This window comes from Rhinopithecus bieti, unplaced genomic scaffold, assembly GCF_001698545.2.
Source record: "Rhinopithecus bieti isolate Rb0 unplaced genomic scaffold, ASM169854v2 scaffold_6513, whole genome shotgun sequence".
NCBI classification, from domain to species: Eukaryota; Metazoa; Chordata; class Mammalia; order Primates; family Cercopithecidae; genus Rhinopithecus; species Rhinopithecus bieti.
The window spans coordinates 2,471,565-2,489,011 of record NW_016805931.1 but is presented as its reverse complement, the minus strand read 5'-3'; the positions used below and the strand labels follow the sequence as shown (position 1 = coordinate 2,489,011).

At 43.6% G+C, this 17,447-nt stretch overlaps 1 pseudogene; it reads right to left on the bottom strand.

Moving 5' to 3' along the window:
• Positions 1-4,690: 4,690 nt before the first annotated feature.
• LOC108530961 (uncharacterized protein C12orf29 homolog) overlaps positions 4,691-17,447 on the bottom strand; it is a 118,448-nt pseudogene continuing 105,691 nt past the window's right edge.

Here is a 17,447-nt window from a genome sequence, read left to right as displayed (position 1 = left end):
AAATTAGCTGGGCGTGGTGGTGGGCGCCTGTAATCCCAGCTACTCGGGAGGCTGAGGCAGGAGAATCGCTTGAACCTGGGAGACAGAGGTTGCAGTGAGCAGAGATCGTACCATTGCACTCCAGCCCAGGCAATAAGAGTGAAACTCCGTCTCAAAAAAAAAAAAAAAAAAAAAAAAAAAAAAAAGGGGGGGGGTTTTTTCCCTTTAATTTCTCCCAAAAAAAAAAAAAAAAAAAAAAAAAAATGATTGGTTTGAATGACTAAGTTTTGGAATAATTTGTTACACAGCCATAGATAATGAAAATTCTACTTATTATCCTGTGAGTTAGGAATCATTTTTGTTCCAAGTTTGTAGAGAAGGAAGGAAGGTTCAGACTGGTTAAGTAACATGTCCAAGGTCATATGACTAGTCAGTAACTGAGCTGGGATTTGAAACCAGGTGTGTCTGACTCCAGAATGCCTGCCGTCAATCTCATGCCATTCTGTCTCTGAAAAGGGAACTCAACTCACACCCCGGAGTCATTCTGCTTCCCACTCAGAACTTACTAGTTTGTAGAGAAGAATTCCAGGCCTCTCAATTCCATACTGTAGGAGGGTCAAGTTCCCAAATGAAACTTCAGGAACATATAGAAATCTGGAGATTTAATAATGGTCAACAGAATCTAAAAAAGGAGGTATATGGGGGTTGAAGAAGTATTTCAATCTCAGATATAGTTCTACTTTTTCAATATATGCAGTTCCTCAGCTGGAAAGGACAACTCAGGCATCTCCAGTGTAGAAATACGTCCCTTGTAGAATGATGGGCAAGGCTTTTGTTTATTTTCTGTGTTTTCTTCTTCTTCTTCTTCTTCTTCTTTTTTTTTTTTTAATAGAGACAAGGTCTCACTATGTTTCTCAGGCTGGAACTCCCGGCCTTAAAAGGACATCCTGCCTCTGCCTCTCAAAGCACTGGAACTACAGGCACGAGCCACTACATCCAGCTGGTTTATTTTCTACTGGGGAGTATCACTGGCCAGTCGAAAACATTCCAAAGCATCTTTGTCCCTTTGGTTGGTTGAAATTAAAGGCACTCTCTCCCAGAAGTTTTCTTCCTTCTGTGCCCACCTTGTTCAAGAAATTGGTTTCTGCTTTAAGTCAAGACACTAATAATGACTTTGTGGATTGACCTGAGGAGGAATTTCCTGAGGGAGAACTGACCTAGGTAAGATTCTTGGTGCCTCCAAGACCTTCATTTGAATCCAACCTTGAATGCAAGTGATGTGATGATATATTGAGCATTTCCTAGGGCTTTTTCCAAGGGAAAATAGGACCACTTGAGGTCCTCCCAGAGATGGAATTTAGTTCTGAAGACTGATTTTGGCAACCGAAGACATTTGTATGCCTTCCTTATAACAGTTAAAAGTAACAACTCTGTGGTCTCTCATGAGATCCAAAAGCAACAATTTTGTTGCTTTATTCTATTGTTCTTAGGCTTCTGTTGTGCTTAAAATTGTTATCTCTTTGGCTAGGTGCTATGTGGGTTGTATTTATCTGTGCCTTTCACAGAATAGATACCACAGAAATATTTTTTTTCAAAAGAAAAATGACAATCAAAAGCATACCACACGTGGTGGCTCACACCTGTAATCTCAGCACTTTGGGAGGCTGAGGCAGGCAGATCACAAGGTCAGGAGATCGAGACCATCCTGGCCAACATAGTGAAACCCCATCTGTACTAAAATATAAAAAAAAAATTAGCTGGGCATGCTGGCATGCGCCTGTAGTCTCAGCTACTCAGGAGGCTAAGGCAGGGGAATTGCTTGAACCTGGGAGGTGGAGGTTGCAGTGAGCCGAGATCGCACCACTACACTCCAGCCTAGTGACAGAGCAAGACTCCATCTCGAAAAACAAACAAACAAAAGCCACAAAAGCCACAAAAGCCATCACAGCTCTATTAGCTCATGGCCTCTGTTTCCCATTACGGCACTTAACTTTGCATCCAGAAGAAGCAACTGTGTATAATTTGAAAATATAGAGCAGTACTAAGTTTAGCCAAGTAGGTATCACTGAAATTGTAAAACTTGAGTACGGCTTTGAAAATTTTCTCTCTCTCTTTAAGGATAGCAAAATCAAAGTGAAAGCATGTATAAAAACTATACTAAAATGGGCCGGGCGTGGTGGCTCAAGCCTGTAATCCCAGCACTTTGGGAGGCCGAGACGGGCGGATCACGAGGTCAGGAGATCGAGACCATCCTGGCTAATACGATGAAACCCCGTCTCTACTAAAAAATACAAAAAAAAAAAAAAAAAAAAAAAATAGCCGGGCGACGAGGCGGGCGCCTGTAGTCCCAGCTACTCGGGAGGCTGAGGCAGGAGAATCACCTGAACCAGGAGGTGGATGTTGCAGTGAGCTGAGATCACGCCACTGCACTCCAGCCTGATGACAGAATGAGACTCTGTCTCACAAAACAAACAAACAAACAATTAGCCGGGTTGCCTGTAATCCCAGCTGCTACTTGGGAGCTGAGGCAGGAGAATTGTTTGAACCTGGGAGGAAGAGGTTGCAGTGAGCCAAGATCACACCATTGCACTCCAGCCTGGGCAACAAGAGTGAAACTCCATCTCAAAAACAAAAAAAGTCCTGTGCAAAAATCAGTAAAATGTTGACCATTATAGAAGTTGGATAATGGGCACATGATGGTTCATTTTATACTCTCCATCCTTTTCTTGTATGTTTGAAATTGTCATAATAAAAAGTTTTTTTCTTAAATCCAACCCATGCTGGCCAAATTAAATTATAATTTCTGTCTTACTAGCTAAGTGCTAAGAATGCACTTACACCTGTAATCCCAGCACTTTGGGAGGCCAAGGCAGGCAGATCATGAAGTCAAGAGATTGAGACCATCCTGGCCAACATGGTGAAACTTTGTCTCTACTAAAAATACAAAAATTAACTGGGTGTGATGGCATGCACCTGTAGTCCCAGCTACTCGTGAGGCTGAGGCAGGAGAATTGCTTGAACCTGGGAGGTGGAGGTTGCAGTGAGTCCCATACTGTTCTTGTGATAGTGAGTACATCTCACCAGATCTGATGGTTATTATAAGGGGGAGTTTTCCTGCAGCTCTCTTTGCCTGCTGCCATCCATGTAAGATGTGACTTGTTCCTCCTTGCCTTCCGCCATGATTGTGAGACTTCCACAGCCATGTGGAACTGTAAGTCCAATTAAACCTCTTTCTTTTGTAAATTGCCCAGTCTCAGGTATGTCTTTATTAGCAGTGTGAAAATGGACTAATACCCATATACAGAATAAGGCCAGTCACAGCGATTCATTCCCATAATCCCAGCACTTTGTGAGGCCTAGGTGGAAGAATTGCTTGAGCCTAGGAGTTCATAGTGATATCCTTCCTTAACAACAACAACAACAACAACAAAAAAACTTAGCTGAGCATGGTGGTGTGTGCCTGTAGTCTCAGCTGCTTGGGAGGCTGAGGTGGGAGGATCACTGAAGCCCAGGGAGATGGAGGCTGCAGTGAGCCATGATCATACTATTGCACTCTAGCCTAGGTAACAGAGCAAGACCCTGTCTCAAAAACAAACAAACAAACAAAAAAAGGAACACGTAATGGCCAGGCATGGTGGCTCATGCCTGTAATCCCAGCACTTTGAGAGGCCAAGGCAGGAGGATAACTTGAAGCTAGGAGTTTAAGACCAGCCTGGCCAACATAGTGATACCCCATCGCTACAAAAATTAAAACGAACAAACAAACAAAATACATATACAAAATAGTTTGTATCACCTGTATAAAAGTTAAATTCACAAAGAGCTTTTGTGGCTTCTGTAACAAATTACTGTACATTTAGTGGCTTGAGACAATAATGATTTGCCAGCCACGGTGGCTCACGCCTGTAATCCCAGCACTTTGGAAGGCTGAGGTGGGTGGATCATGAGGTCAGGAGATCGAGACCATCCTGGCTAACACGGTGAAACCCCATCTCTACTAAAAATACAAAAAAAATAGCCAGGCACAGTGGTGGGCACCCGTAGTCCCAGCTACTTGGGAGGCTGAGGCAGAGCTTGCAGTGAGCCGAGATCGCGCCACTGCACTCTAACCTGGGCAACAGAGGGAAATTCTGTCTCAAAAAAGAAAGAAAGAAAGAAAAAGAAACAACAATGATTTATCATGCTACACTTCTGGAGGTCAGAAGTCCAAAACGACACTCACTCAGCTAAAATCAAGGTGTTCAGTAGGGTGGCATTCCTTCTGGAGGATCCAGGGAGAATCCATTTTCTTGCCTTTTCTAGCTTCTACAGGTTGCCTGCATTCCTTGGCTTGTGGCCCCATTCTTTATAAGATTTTCTTGCAACACTATATCACTATGACACTGACAGTGAAACTCCTACGTCTTTCTTTCACATTTAAGAATCCTGTGATTACTTTGGATCCCCCCCCAGATAATCCAGGAAAATCTCTCTTTTAAAGTCAGCTGATTAGCAACCTTAACTCTATCTGCTGTATTTAAGTCCCCCTTTTCACAGTGTGATATATATAATAAGAAATATATTTGTCCATAGTTTCTGTCATGGAGCTCCTGAAACACCTGGCATTTCCTGAGTGATAGGAGTTTCTTTTGTTATTCTTTATGAGCTCCATTTGTTTTTTTGTTTTTTAGAATGTAACAACAATAAAACTAATCTTAATTTTATTTGCATTTTATACATCAAATATTATGTCTTTGAGTCTACCAGATTTCTGTTTTTGAAAAATGATTAAACAAACAATATCAAAGGCAGAATCACATTTGTTCAGGTTCATGTTGATAATAACTGGAGCTTCTTTGATTTTTGTTGTTGTTGTTGTTGTTTTTGAGACAGAGTCTCTCTCTGTCACTCAGGCTGGAGTGCAGTAGCACAATCTCAGTTCACTGCAACCTCTGCAGGGATTAAAGGGATTCTTGTGCCTCAGCCTCCCAAGTGGCTGGTATTATAGGATCCCGCCACTATGCCTGGCTAATTTTTGGTTTAGTAGAGATAGGATTTCACCATGTTGGCCAGGCTGGTCTCGAACTCCTGACCTGATGTCATCTGCCCCCCTCGGCCTCTCAATGTGCTGGGATTACAGGCACGAGCCACCATGCCTGACCTATAACGGGTTTTGAGTTAATGTATATATCTGGGATTGGCCAGCATAAACCAAGACGATGGTGATGGATCTTAATTAAACTATCATTACTGCAATGCCATACTATTCCTTCCATTTTAGCCTCTTTGCAAACTTCAAAGCAGGACAAGAGACCATTGTACTTCCAGACAGGTATATTTCTTTCTTTCTTTTTTTTTTTTTTTTGAGACAGAGTTTCACTCTGTTACCCAGGTTGGAGTGCAGTGGCATGATCTCGGCTCACTGCAGCCTCTGCCTCCCAGGTTCAAGTGATTCTCCTGCCTAAGTCTCCTGAGTAGCTGGGACTACAGGTGCCCACCACTACGCCCAGTTGATATTTGTATTTTTAGTAGAGAAGAGGTTTCACTATGTTGGCCAGTCTGGTCTCAAACTCCTGACCTCCTGATCCACCCGCCTTGGCCTCCCAAAGTGCTGGGATTACAGGCGTGAGCTGCCACGCCCAGCCCCAGATGGGTAGATTTCTTATTTGGAATGCTCCATGTGGTATAAGAAGATGTAATGGATGCATCTTGCTTCCTAACCCACATGGGTTTCCATTGATATTTGTTCCTATAAGCTCCAGTGTTTGTTCTAAAATTAGTGGCACTACACTTATTTCCAAAAGCCCAGGTTCATCAGGATGATGCTTTAGTACCAGGGCAATTTCAAATTCATAATGAACTACAGAGGAATGCCAGCAGTACTGTTTATTGTTTTTTTCTACTGGTACTCAACCAAGAATATGTCCATTTCCATCAGGTGCTGAATTCCCATTTAGTTGTTCTATTTCCTTTGCTGGTATGCAGCACTCTGGAGCCTGTTTGAAGTCCTCCTCAAGGTTCCCAAAAAATTCTTTGGTGTTTTCTTTTGAATGTAGAAAAATGTAAAATCTTTTCTCGGCTTGTTTGTTAGGTTTTCTAGCTAGTTGAGCCCACAGGTGTGGCTAATCTGCTGTTCCCTTTTGGCAGAAGGCTCTTCTTTCACTTCCATCACAAACACACATGATATTTTTTGCTGCATGGAGCCCAGGCACCTCTTGGTGAGCCCAACAAGCAGGGTGAGTGTAGGGTGCATTTTTTTTTTTTTTTTTTTTTTTTTTTTTTTTTTGAGACAGAGTCTTCCTCTGTCGCCCAGGCTAGAGTGCAGTGGTGCGATCTCAGCTTACTGCAACCTCCGCCTCCTAGGCTCAAGCGATTCTCCTGTCTCAGCCTCTCAAGTAGCTGGGATTACAGGTGCAAGACACTATGCCTGGCTAATTTTTGTATTTTTAGTAGAAATGGAGTTTTGCCATGTTGGCCAGGCTGGTCTCAAACTCCTGACCTCAGGTGATCCGCCTGCCTTCGCCTCCCAAAGTATTTGGATTACAGGCGTGAGCCATTGCGCCCAGCCAAGGGTGTGCTTTCAAATGGCACCAGGTCCAGGCGGGGTGAAAGCCCTGCAGCAGTAACTATGAGCTTCCATCCCCTTCCTGTGTGTGTGTATGTGTGTGTGTGTGTGTGTGTGTGTGTGTGTGTTTTGATCTCACTCTATCACCCAGGTTGGAGTTCAGTGGCGCAATTTTGGTATGAGCTCCTTTTAATCACACCTGAGTTTACACTAATGCGGTGAGTTGATGTGGGGCCTAGATGGGGGCTGGGCACCAGAAAAAACAAGTGGTTAGAGGGTTGGAAGTTTCAGCCCTATTCACCAACCTTCTGGGAGGGAAAGAGGGATTGAGGATTGAGCTTTAAGTCTTGAGCAACAAGATTCAAAGAGCTTCGAAGTTGATGAACACATTGACTTGCTGGGAGGGTCATACTCCTGGAGAGGGTTTGGAAGCTCCATACCAATTCCTACCCAATACCGTGCCCTATGCACCTCTTCCATCTGACTCTTCCTGGGTTGTGTACTTTATAATAAACCAGTAAATGTAGGAAAAGTTTTTCTGAGTTCTGTGAGCCATTCTAGCAAATTATTAATATCAAACTTAGAGAAGGGGTCATGGGAACCCCTGAGTTATATCAGCCAGGACTATGGATAAGGCATCAAACTTGCAAGTGCAGTCTGAAGTGGGGACAGTCTTGTGGGACTGAACCCTTAAGTCTGAAGCAAGCTAACTCCAGGTAGTTTGTGTCTGAATTAATTGAAATGTTTGACATCCAGCTGATGTTGGAGAATTGCTTGGTGTAAAAAAACACCCCAGACACAGAACCTAACATATTGATAGCTTTTGGGGATTAGGATGTGGACATCTTTGCTTCCCTAAATACTAAAGTAGGGGCCAGGCACAGTGGCTCACACCTGTAATCCCAGCACCTTGGGAGGCTTGATTGCTCCCACCTTAATTGCTCTTTAAAATTTTTTTGAAATATTTTAATTTTTAATTTAAAAAAATTAGCCAGGCGTAGTGATGTCTACCTGTAGTCCTAGCTACTTGGGAGGCTGAGGTGGGAGGATGGCTTGAGTCCGGGAGTTCAAGGTTGCAAATGAGCCATGATCATAATGCTGCACTCCAGTCTGGGCGTCAGAGACCCAGTCTCCAAAAAAAAAAAAAAAAAAAAAAAAAAAAAAAAAAAAAAAAAAAAAAAAAAAAAAGAAAACGAACCAAGTTGATACTGTGATGACTCCACATCTGAGCAGTACACTAGCCACAGAAAGGATCTGTACAGTACAGAGAGGCATGCCTGTCTTTCACAGGTAAGTGTATCTTTCTTTCATAGCTAGGTGTACTGTCTTTTTATAATTTGATGACAATAGATATTAAAACCATTGAGGGAGCTCTCTGAACCTGTCCTGGTTCTGAGGACTGCCTAATTTGATAAAAAACAAATTAAAAAGTAATAAAACCATCTAATTTTGTTTGTTCTAATTCCACATTTAGTTAACTTCTGATTTTACCCATGTACATATTTTTTCAAGATACAGAATACTCTGACTACACAATATTAATGACTTCTCCATTTGACAGTTATGCTTCTTTCCTTTTTAAATTTTTTAAATTTTTTGAGATGGAGTCTCGTTCGGTCGCTCAGGCTTGATGCAGTGGCGCAGTCTTGGCTCACTGCAACCTCCCTCTCCTGGGTTCAAGCAATTCTCCTGCCTCAGCCTCCTGAGTAGCTGGGACTACAGGCACCCGACACCACACGCAGATAACTTTTGTATTTTCAGTAGAGACAGGGTTTCTCCATTTGATCAGGCTGGTCTCGAACTCCTGACCTCAGGTGATCTGCCTGCCTTGGCCTCCCAAAGCACTGGGATTGCAGGTGTGATCCACTGTGCTCAGCCTATTTGGCAGTTATATTTCTCATTGTAAATTAGCACCTTGGATACTGGTTTTAATATCTGTTGTCATCAAGTTATAAAAAGACAGTACACCTAGCTATGAAAGAAAGATACACTCGTCTGTGAAAGACAGGCATGCCTATCTGCACTGTACAGATCCTTTCTGTGGCTAGCGTACATTTCATGGACACTTTTGTACATTTCATAGACAATGAAGAAAGGTGGAGTTTTTGGACCTGAAGACTGAACTCTAGATTGTGGTGAATACGGCAAAGTTCTGCAATTTTGTGTGTCCTTTCCTCAGGTAGCATCTCTCTGTCTCACTGCACATTTCTTTTTGTTTTGTTTTTTGAGACAGGGTCTTGCTCTGTTGCCTGGGCAGGAGTACAGTGGCATGATCATAGCTCACTGCAGCCTCTAATGCCTGGGTTCAAGGGATCCTCCTACCTTGGCCTCCTGAGTAGCTGGGACTACAGGCACACATCAACGCTTAGCTAATTAAAAAAAAAAAATTTTTTTTAGAGACAGGGTCTCACTATGTCAGTCTCAAACTCCTGGCCTCATGCAATCCTCCCTCCTCAGCCTCCCAAAGTGTTAGGATTACAGCGTCAGACTGCACCCAGTCCCACGGACTATTTCTTATAAACACGGCAAGGATCTTTCATGCATCATAAATGTGAGTTAAATGAGTTAAGACCTTTAAACAAAGATGATATCAAAGGCAGGGAGGAGCCTCCTGCCCATCACAATATCAGGGCAAGAACAAAGGCTTTGAAGGCCAAGAAAGCCACACTTCAAGGCAGCCAGAGTCTCCCGAAGAAGGCCCATGAGTCACCTACCCTCCAGGGGTGTAGCACACTGAGACTGCAAGGGGCCCTAGAAAATGTGTTTTCAGGAGGAACAACTGAAACCACAGTGCCATCATTAAGTTCCCCTTGACCTCAAAGAAGGTAGAGAAAACAACATGCTGGTTTTTACTATAGATGCCAAGGCCAACAAGCCTCAGATCAGGCAGTCTTTGAGAAAAACTGTATGATACTGACATGGTGCGTACCCTGATAAAGCCTAATGGAGACAAGAAGGCATACATTGGACTGGCCCCTGAGTACAGGGACTCGATACTGCCAACAAAATTGGAATCATCTAAAACTGAATTCAGGCCAGGCGCGGTGGCTCACGTCTGTAATCCCGGAACTTTGTGGGGCCAAAATGGGTAGGTTGCTTGAGTCCAAGAGTTCAAGACCAGCCTGAGTAACATGGCGAAACTCCATCTCTACAAAAAATGCAGTAATTATCCAGACATGGTGGCATGCACCTGTAGTCAGGAGGCTGAGGCAGGAGGTTCCCTTGAGCCCAGGAGGCAGAGGTTGCAGTGAGCCAATTTTGTGTCACTGCACTCCAGGTTGCATGGTAGAGTGAGACCTCATCTCAAAAAACAAAAACAAATACAAAAAAACAGTGCCACGAGACTGGAAGGAGCTATACAGAAGGGAACATGGGCCAACTCCACTGTAGCCTGTGTGCAGAGATGGCCAATGACCAGAGGACCCTATTCCATTCCTGCTGCTCTGACTCTGTGAGTTTCATTTGATGGGACACCCCTAGGTGGGGCCTAAAGAATGACTGAGGTTCTTTTTTTTTTTGGAGACTTTTTTTTTTTTTTTTTGTTGCACAGGCTGGAGTGCAGTGGCATGATCTCGGCTCACTGCAACCTCTGCCTCCTGGGTTCAAGCATTTCTTGTGCCTCAGCCTCCCAAGTAGCTGGGACTACCTACATGCATGCACCACCAAAGCCTGGCTACTAATTTTTGTATTTTTAGTAGAGATGGGGGTTTGCCAGTTTAGCCAGGCTGGTCTCCAACTCCTGGCCTCAGGTTATCTACCTGCCTTGGCTTCCCAAAGTGCTGGGGTTACAAGGCATAAGCCACTGCACCCAGCCTGAGGTTTATTTTCTGTCAACGCAGGAGGATAGGACTTGAAGAAGCAATTAAATTTATTTATAAGAAATAATAGATTGTGGTATATCTTTTAGGCGCAACTTTATGGACTGTTACACAAAGGCATCTAACACCTCCATTATTAGGCCTGTGTCTTACCTTACACCCTCTTCTCCACGACAGTCCACCCACAGCCCAACTGGACTTAGTCACTCTGAGTTTTTTCATGACAGAGCCCCCAGAGGGCAGAATGTAATCTATTCCTTTCTGTACCCTTGCATTCCTCTCAGGGCTTGCTTCCTCTTCCCTCCTTGGGAATGCCCTTCTGCACTCTCATTTCTGCCTGTCGAAATTGAATCACCTTTTGAAGAAACCCAGTTCAAAGCCCCTTCTGTCGGCTGAATGGTATTCCCTTCAACACAATTCATGTGTTGAAGTTCTAAACCCCGGTACCTCAGAATGCGACTCTATGTGGAGATAGATAGGAAATTGAAAGCGTTAATTATGTTAAAATGAGGTCATGAGGGTGGGTCCTAATCTGATATGACTGGTGTCTTTAGAAGAAGAGGAGATCTGGACACAGACAGATATAGAAAGAAGACCATGGAAAGACCCAGGGAGAAGATGGTCATCTACAGTCCAGGAGAGAGGGCTCAGAAGAAACCAATCCTGCCAGCATCTTGATCTCAGGCATGGCCTCGAGAATTCTGTTGTTTAAATGGCCCAGTCTATGGTACTTTGTTGTAGGGACCCTAGCAAATAGAACCTGTTCTTCAGACGCACCTTGCCTTGACTGTTCTGTTGCTCTTTGTGCAGCGGCCTTGCACGACCCTTAGTTGTAAACACAGTCATCCCTTTGGATCTGTGGGCAATTGGTTCCCAAAATCCCCATTGATACCCAAACCGTCAGCTGGCCCTTGGTATCCTTGGGTTCTGATGTGTGGACAGGAGCACCCACTGCATGCTTCCTTTCAGCTTAGGGATGAGCCTCATCTATGACCTTCTGCCATAGTCTCAGGATAATTCAAGACTGGCTGAGAAAATGACTGATACCTTGACTGAAATGATGAAATGTGCTGTGGCTTGGGAGATGCAATGGTATAACTTTTCTTAGAGTTTGGAAACAAAATGAGTTACAATTAACTTATTTCTGTGATGGACTGTGTCACGCACCACCTAGATCCCATAGTAGGAATGAAAGACTTATTCCCCTACCTCCCAGGAATGCTGCAGGAAGACAGCACTCAGCTATCTTTGGTGATCCCCTGGACTTGAAGAAAATTGTCTGACTGATCTAAGATCACCTGTCCTTTCAGGGCTGGCCTGTGGGAGAAGAAAGGCTTGGCTTCCTATCCCCAACTCTGAGCAATTCTGAAGAGCCATCAACCTGAACGACAATCCTTTGGGGTCCTGAGGTCTTTGCTGAGCCAGCACTGGAGCTAGACTTCTTCCTAGTCCTGCTTCCTCCCCTCCTTGCTCTTGTGTTGATCCTAAGAGCACTGCCTAATAAAGACCTTGCATGTCAACTTCTGTCAGAGTCCATTTCTGGGAAACCCAACCCAGAAAGGGTTTCATATCAATTAATTAGTATTTTCTTGTAAATTTATGGCTGTTCATACAGACAACAGAAGGTATGTGTCAAATCCATGTTGATTATGTTTATTTTGTAATATAAATTCCATGAAGGAATAAAAGGGAAGAAAAAATGATTGCGTAGGGTGGGAAAATAGGTAGTAATTACTGAATTATAAAAGAGCATAAATTAACATTATTAATTTAAAATGAAGTGTATTACTATTTCAGCTACATTAAATAACCTGGTGAGCCAGCCGTGGTGGTGCATGCCTATGGTCCCAGCTACTTGGGAGGCTGAGGTGTGAGGATCACTTAAGCCCAGAAGCTTGAGGCCAGTATGGGCAACATAGCAAGACCCTGTCTCAGTAAGTAAGTAAGTAAATAAATAAATAAATACATAATTTGGTGTGCTAGCCATTATTTCAATAAATTAACTGTGTGTGAGCAAAGATTTGAAGACTGGTCTCGCTTTTGTGCTGTTTGCTCTCACCTCAATTTTCTTTCTTTCTTCTTTTTTTTTTTTTGAGACAGAGTCTCACCCTGTCACCCAGGCTGGAGTGCAGTGGTGCCATCGTGGCTCACTGCAACCTCCGCCTTCTGGGTTCAAGAGATTCTCCTGCTTCAGCCTCCCGAGTAGCTGGGATTACAGGTGCGCATCACCATGCCTGGCTAATTTGTTGTATCTTTAGTAGAGATGGGATTTCACCATGTTGGCCAAGCTGGTCTTGAACTCCTGACCTTGTGATCTGCCCACCTTGGTCTCCTGAAAGTGCTGGGACTGCAGGCATGAGCCACTGTGCCTGGCCCTCACCTCAATTTTCTTCAACAGCTCCTTGCCATGAAGGTTTGGGTTTCTGTTTGTTACTAGAAGCATCCAGACCAAACATCTTCCATGAGGGAGAAACAAAAAGCTGAAGCAAACCCTTAAATGTGCTTGATAAAAATAAGGGAGTGAGGCATATCCATGTCAAGCAGGTGGACAACCAAGATACTGGCTGACACTTTCATTTTGTTTGCTTTTGATTGTGAGCAGTAACATTCAAGAGAACTGGAAGGTGGCCCCTTAGGCTGCTGGCTAGCAGGGACATGCTGCAGGTCAGGATGGGAGGCTGCAGAGGAGGAGGGGAGGGGACAAGAAAGGTAAGTATGGTTCCTTGAAAAGTCAAGAGCACAGACCCTAGATAAGATGCTTGGATTCAAAATCCTTGCTTGCTTTCTAGCTGTATGTCCTTGAGAAAGTTCACTTAACTATTCTGAACTTCAGTTTCCTCAAGCATAAAATAGGATTAATGATCATTCTTACCCCATAGATTTGTCATGGTGATATTACATGTTAAGCATCTGGAACAATGCCTAACAATACAATCTCTTAATAAATGTTAGGCCTGTTCCTCTAGACTAGGAATTGAAGGTTGGTCTTTGTGCCCACAAACCACCCCTACCCTCAATGCCAGGAACGGCCACGGTGCATTGGAAGCAGCATTAGCAAGAGCAAAAGAAGATAGTCTATCTTTCATTACATTATTTAAGTCAATGGACATTAGTTATCACCCAGTAAAAAGGTATCTTATAGGGACACAAAGATGATTCAGAGATCTACGCCCCAAGAGCCTATTGTCAGATACAGAGTGCATGGTCATCTGGCTCCTGTTGAATGGAGACCCACCCTTTGGGAGTCACAGTGAAGTGTCAAGGTGACACTTCACTGGCCAGTGGTCACCTTTGCAGAAAGCCCTCACTGCCTGCAGACTCTGGCACAGGGCAAAGAGCGCAAGTTTTACAGTAAGATCGGCCTTTGAATCCTGGTCTGCTCTGGGCAAATCACTGAGTCCTAATGAGCCTCTACTAGCAAGTCACTGAGTCTTGCTGAGCCTCTACTACCCTCATCTCTAAAACAGAATGATACTTACCTTATAAGGTTGCTGCAACAATTAAGATGAGGCAGACTAAAATGCTTAGCACAAAGACTCAGCATTAATTCACCAGACAAATATTTATTGACTACCCACTATGTTTCAGATACTGTGCCAGGTGGTAGGAAAAACTTTGCTTTAGTGTCCCTGGAAAGAAAAAGTGTTTGGAAAGATGGAACTATATAAGATCTAGTAAGGTGGGTCAGTAGGGTGACTACTTTACAATAATTTATTGTACATTTCAAAATAGCTAGGAGAGAAGAAGTAAAATGGTTCTAGCCTAGGCAGGGTGTGGTGGCACAACTGTAGTTCTAGCTACTCAGGAGGCTGAGGCAGGAGGATTGTTTGAGCCCAGGTTACAGTGAGCTATGACTGCACTACTGAACTCTAGCCTGAGTGACAGAGCAAGATCCTGTCTCCAAATAAATAAGTAAATAAAATGGTTCTAGCGTAAAGACAAATATTTAAGGTAATGGATATTCCAAGTACACTGCTTTGATATTTACAAATTATATGAATGTATTAAATTATCACATATACTTTGAAACTATGTATTTGTATTATGCATCAATTAAAAAAGAAAATAAAGTAGGAAAAAACAAAAAGAGGAAACTATGTCCAGAAAGTCTTCTTCATAATATTTTTGAGTGCTGGCTGTTGTAAAACACTATGTCAAGTTGAATGCTTCATACAGATTAACTCATTTCATCCTCGTACTAGCGGTGATGGATTAGACACTATTATCCTCCGAGCCTCCACTTTGCAGGGGGAGTGGGCAGACAGGAACTGAGATGGGTAGGCAGTGTTAAGATCACAAGGAACTTCATAGCACAGGTCATGCAAAAACTGTGAAGCCTGTCCTGGATAGCCTGTGTTTGCACCTCCCAGTCCACTCTCCACCCTGCTCTGCCCTGATCAAGGCCCCAGGAGGCCGGGCTGTAAGGACTGTATCAAAGTCTGCTGCACCCTGCCTTCCACTGAGGTTCATCTACTGATTATCTCTGCAGAGGTCAGAGGGAGGAACGTGAGGTCAGGGTCTTGATTCCCCTAGCTCCCTATCTGTCAGGTTGCCTGGAGCTGGCTGTGTCCTGACTGAAAGCCATTTTCCTTCTACAGGAGGCCAAGTCCACATGACTCTTCCCTCTGGGTTTTAGTTAATTCTCCCCCACTTCAAATCTTTACACTTGGGGGAGCTAAAATACAGGTTGCTACTAGCAGCGGATCACTGCACATCCCTGTGGGATCCCTACATCTACAACATCAAATAGCACATTTGTTAAAAAACCTGTGCACTTTTTCTTTTGATTTATTTATTTTATTATTATTTTAAAGATGAGGGTCTCCCTATGTTGCCTCCTGGACTCAAGTAATTGACCTGCCTCAGCCTCCCAAAATGCTGGGATTACAGGCATGAGCCACCGCACCTGGCCCCTAAACACATATACACTTTTTAATCCATTTCCACTGCCATTTCCCCTGCCCAAGCTGTCCTTGGACTAGATGACTGGATAACACTCCAATCTGTTTTTCTGCATCTGCTTTTTTTGAGGGGGAAGAGGGTGGAAGGAAGGACATAACACTAAAATGGTTTTATTCTTCTCTGATTATTGCTTTGTTGTCGGTTGGGAGTGATGGCGGTGGTGGTGAAACTTGCTTTTTTCCCCTCAGTATCTTGGGTAGATTTCACAGATCTACATTCAGTTATTAAAATTCAGTTAGCATTAATCCCAAATTTTATTTATCTGTTTAAAGAATTCATTAAAAATATTTTATAATGAAAAAATTCACATATACACATACCAAAGTAGAAACACAATAATATAATAACTTTCTCCCTACACCTAATTACCCTGCTTTGATAATTGCTAAAGTTTTTTTTTTTTTTTTTTTTTTTTTTTTTTTTTTTTTTTTTTTTTTGAGATGGCGTCTCCTCTGTTTCCCAGGCTGGAGTGCAGTGACATGATCTTGGCTCACTGCAACCTCTGCCTCCCAGGTTCAAGCAATTCTCCTGTCTCAGCCTCTGCAGTAATTGGGACTACAGGCACACACCGAAATGCCTGGCTAATTTTGTATTTTTAGTAGAGATGGGGTTTTACCATATTGGTCAGGCTGGTCTTGAACTCCCGACCTCAGGTAATCCACCCACCTTGGCCTCCCAAAGTGCTAGTATTACAGGCGCAAGCCACCACATCTGGCCAGTTGCTAACTTTTTTTTTTTTTTTTTCAGACAGAGTCTTGCTCTGTTGCCAAGGCTGGAATGCAGTGGCATGATCATGGCTCACTGCAGCCTTGAGCTGCTGGGCTCAAGCAATCTTCCCACCTTGGCTTCCTAAAGTACTAGGTTTACAGGTATGAACCACTGCACCCAGCCAATTGTTGACATTTTGCCAGCTATTCTACCTTTCTTTTTCCTTTTCTCTAAATTATTTTAAACCAAATCTCAAATGTCATGTCATTTTATCTGTAAATTCTTCAGTATGTATATAACACATAAAGTCAGTGTTTAAAAAAAAAAAAATTCCAGCACCATTACCACACCTAAGAGAACAGTTATTATTACTATTATTGTGATTTTTGAGACAGTCTCATTCTCTCACCCCGGCTGGAGTGCAGTGGGGCAATCTCGGTTCACTGCAACCTTTGCCTCCGAGGTTCACAAATACACTCAGCCTGCCTCAGCCTCCTGAGTCGCTGGGATTACAGTTTCCCAACACTGCGCCCAGCTAATTTTTGTACTTTTAGTAGAGATAGGGTTTCACCATGTTGGCCAGGCTGGTGTCAAACTCCTAACCTCAGGTGATCCGTCTGCCTCGGTCACTGAAGTGCTGGAATTACAGGCGTGAGTCACCACCCCTGGCCCAATTATTTCTTTTCTTTTTCTTTTTCTTTCTTTCTTTTTTTTTCTTTGAGATGGAGTCTCCCTCTGTTGCCAGGCTGGAGTGCAGTGGTGCCATCGTGGCTCACTGCAACCTTCACCTTCTAAGTTCAAGCGTTTCTCCTGCTTCAGCCTCCCGAGTAGCTGGGATTACAGGCACATACCACCATGCCCAGCTAATTTTTTCTTTCCAGGGACACTAGAAACCAGTTTTTTCCTACCATCTGGCACAGTACCTGAAACATAGTGGTTAGACAGTAAATATATGTCCAGTGAATTAATGCTGAGTCTTTGTGCTAAGCATTTTAGTCTGCCTCATCTCAATTGTTGTTATTATTATTTTTGAGACAGAGTCTCGTTCTGTCACTCACCAAGGCTGGAGTGCAGTGGCACATCTCTGCTCACTGCAACCTCCGCCTCCTGGGTTCAAGCGATTCTCCTGCCTCAGCCTCCTGAGTAGCTGAGATTACAGGTGCCCACCACTGCACCCAGCTAATTTTTGTACTTTTAGTAGAGACAGGGTTTCACTATGTTGGCCAGGCGGGTCTCAAACTCCTGACCTCAGCTGATCCACCTGTCGCAGCCTCCCAAAGCACTGGGATTACAGGCATGAGCCACTGCACCTGCCCTAGTTATTTCTTTTTCTTTTCTTTGTTTTTTGAGATGGAGTCTCCCTCTGTCCCCAGGCATGAGCCACCGTTCCCGGCCCCAATCCTTCCCTTCCCTTCCCTTCCCTTCCCTTCCCTTCC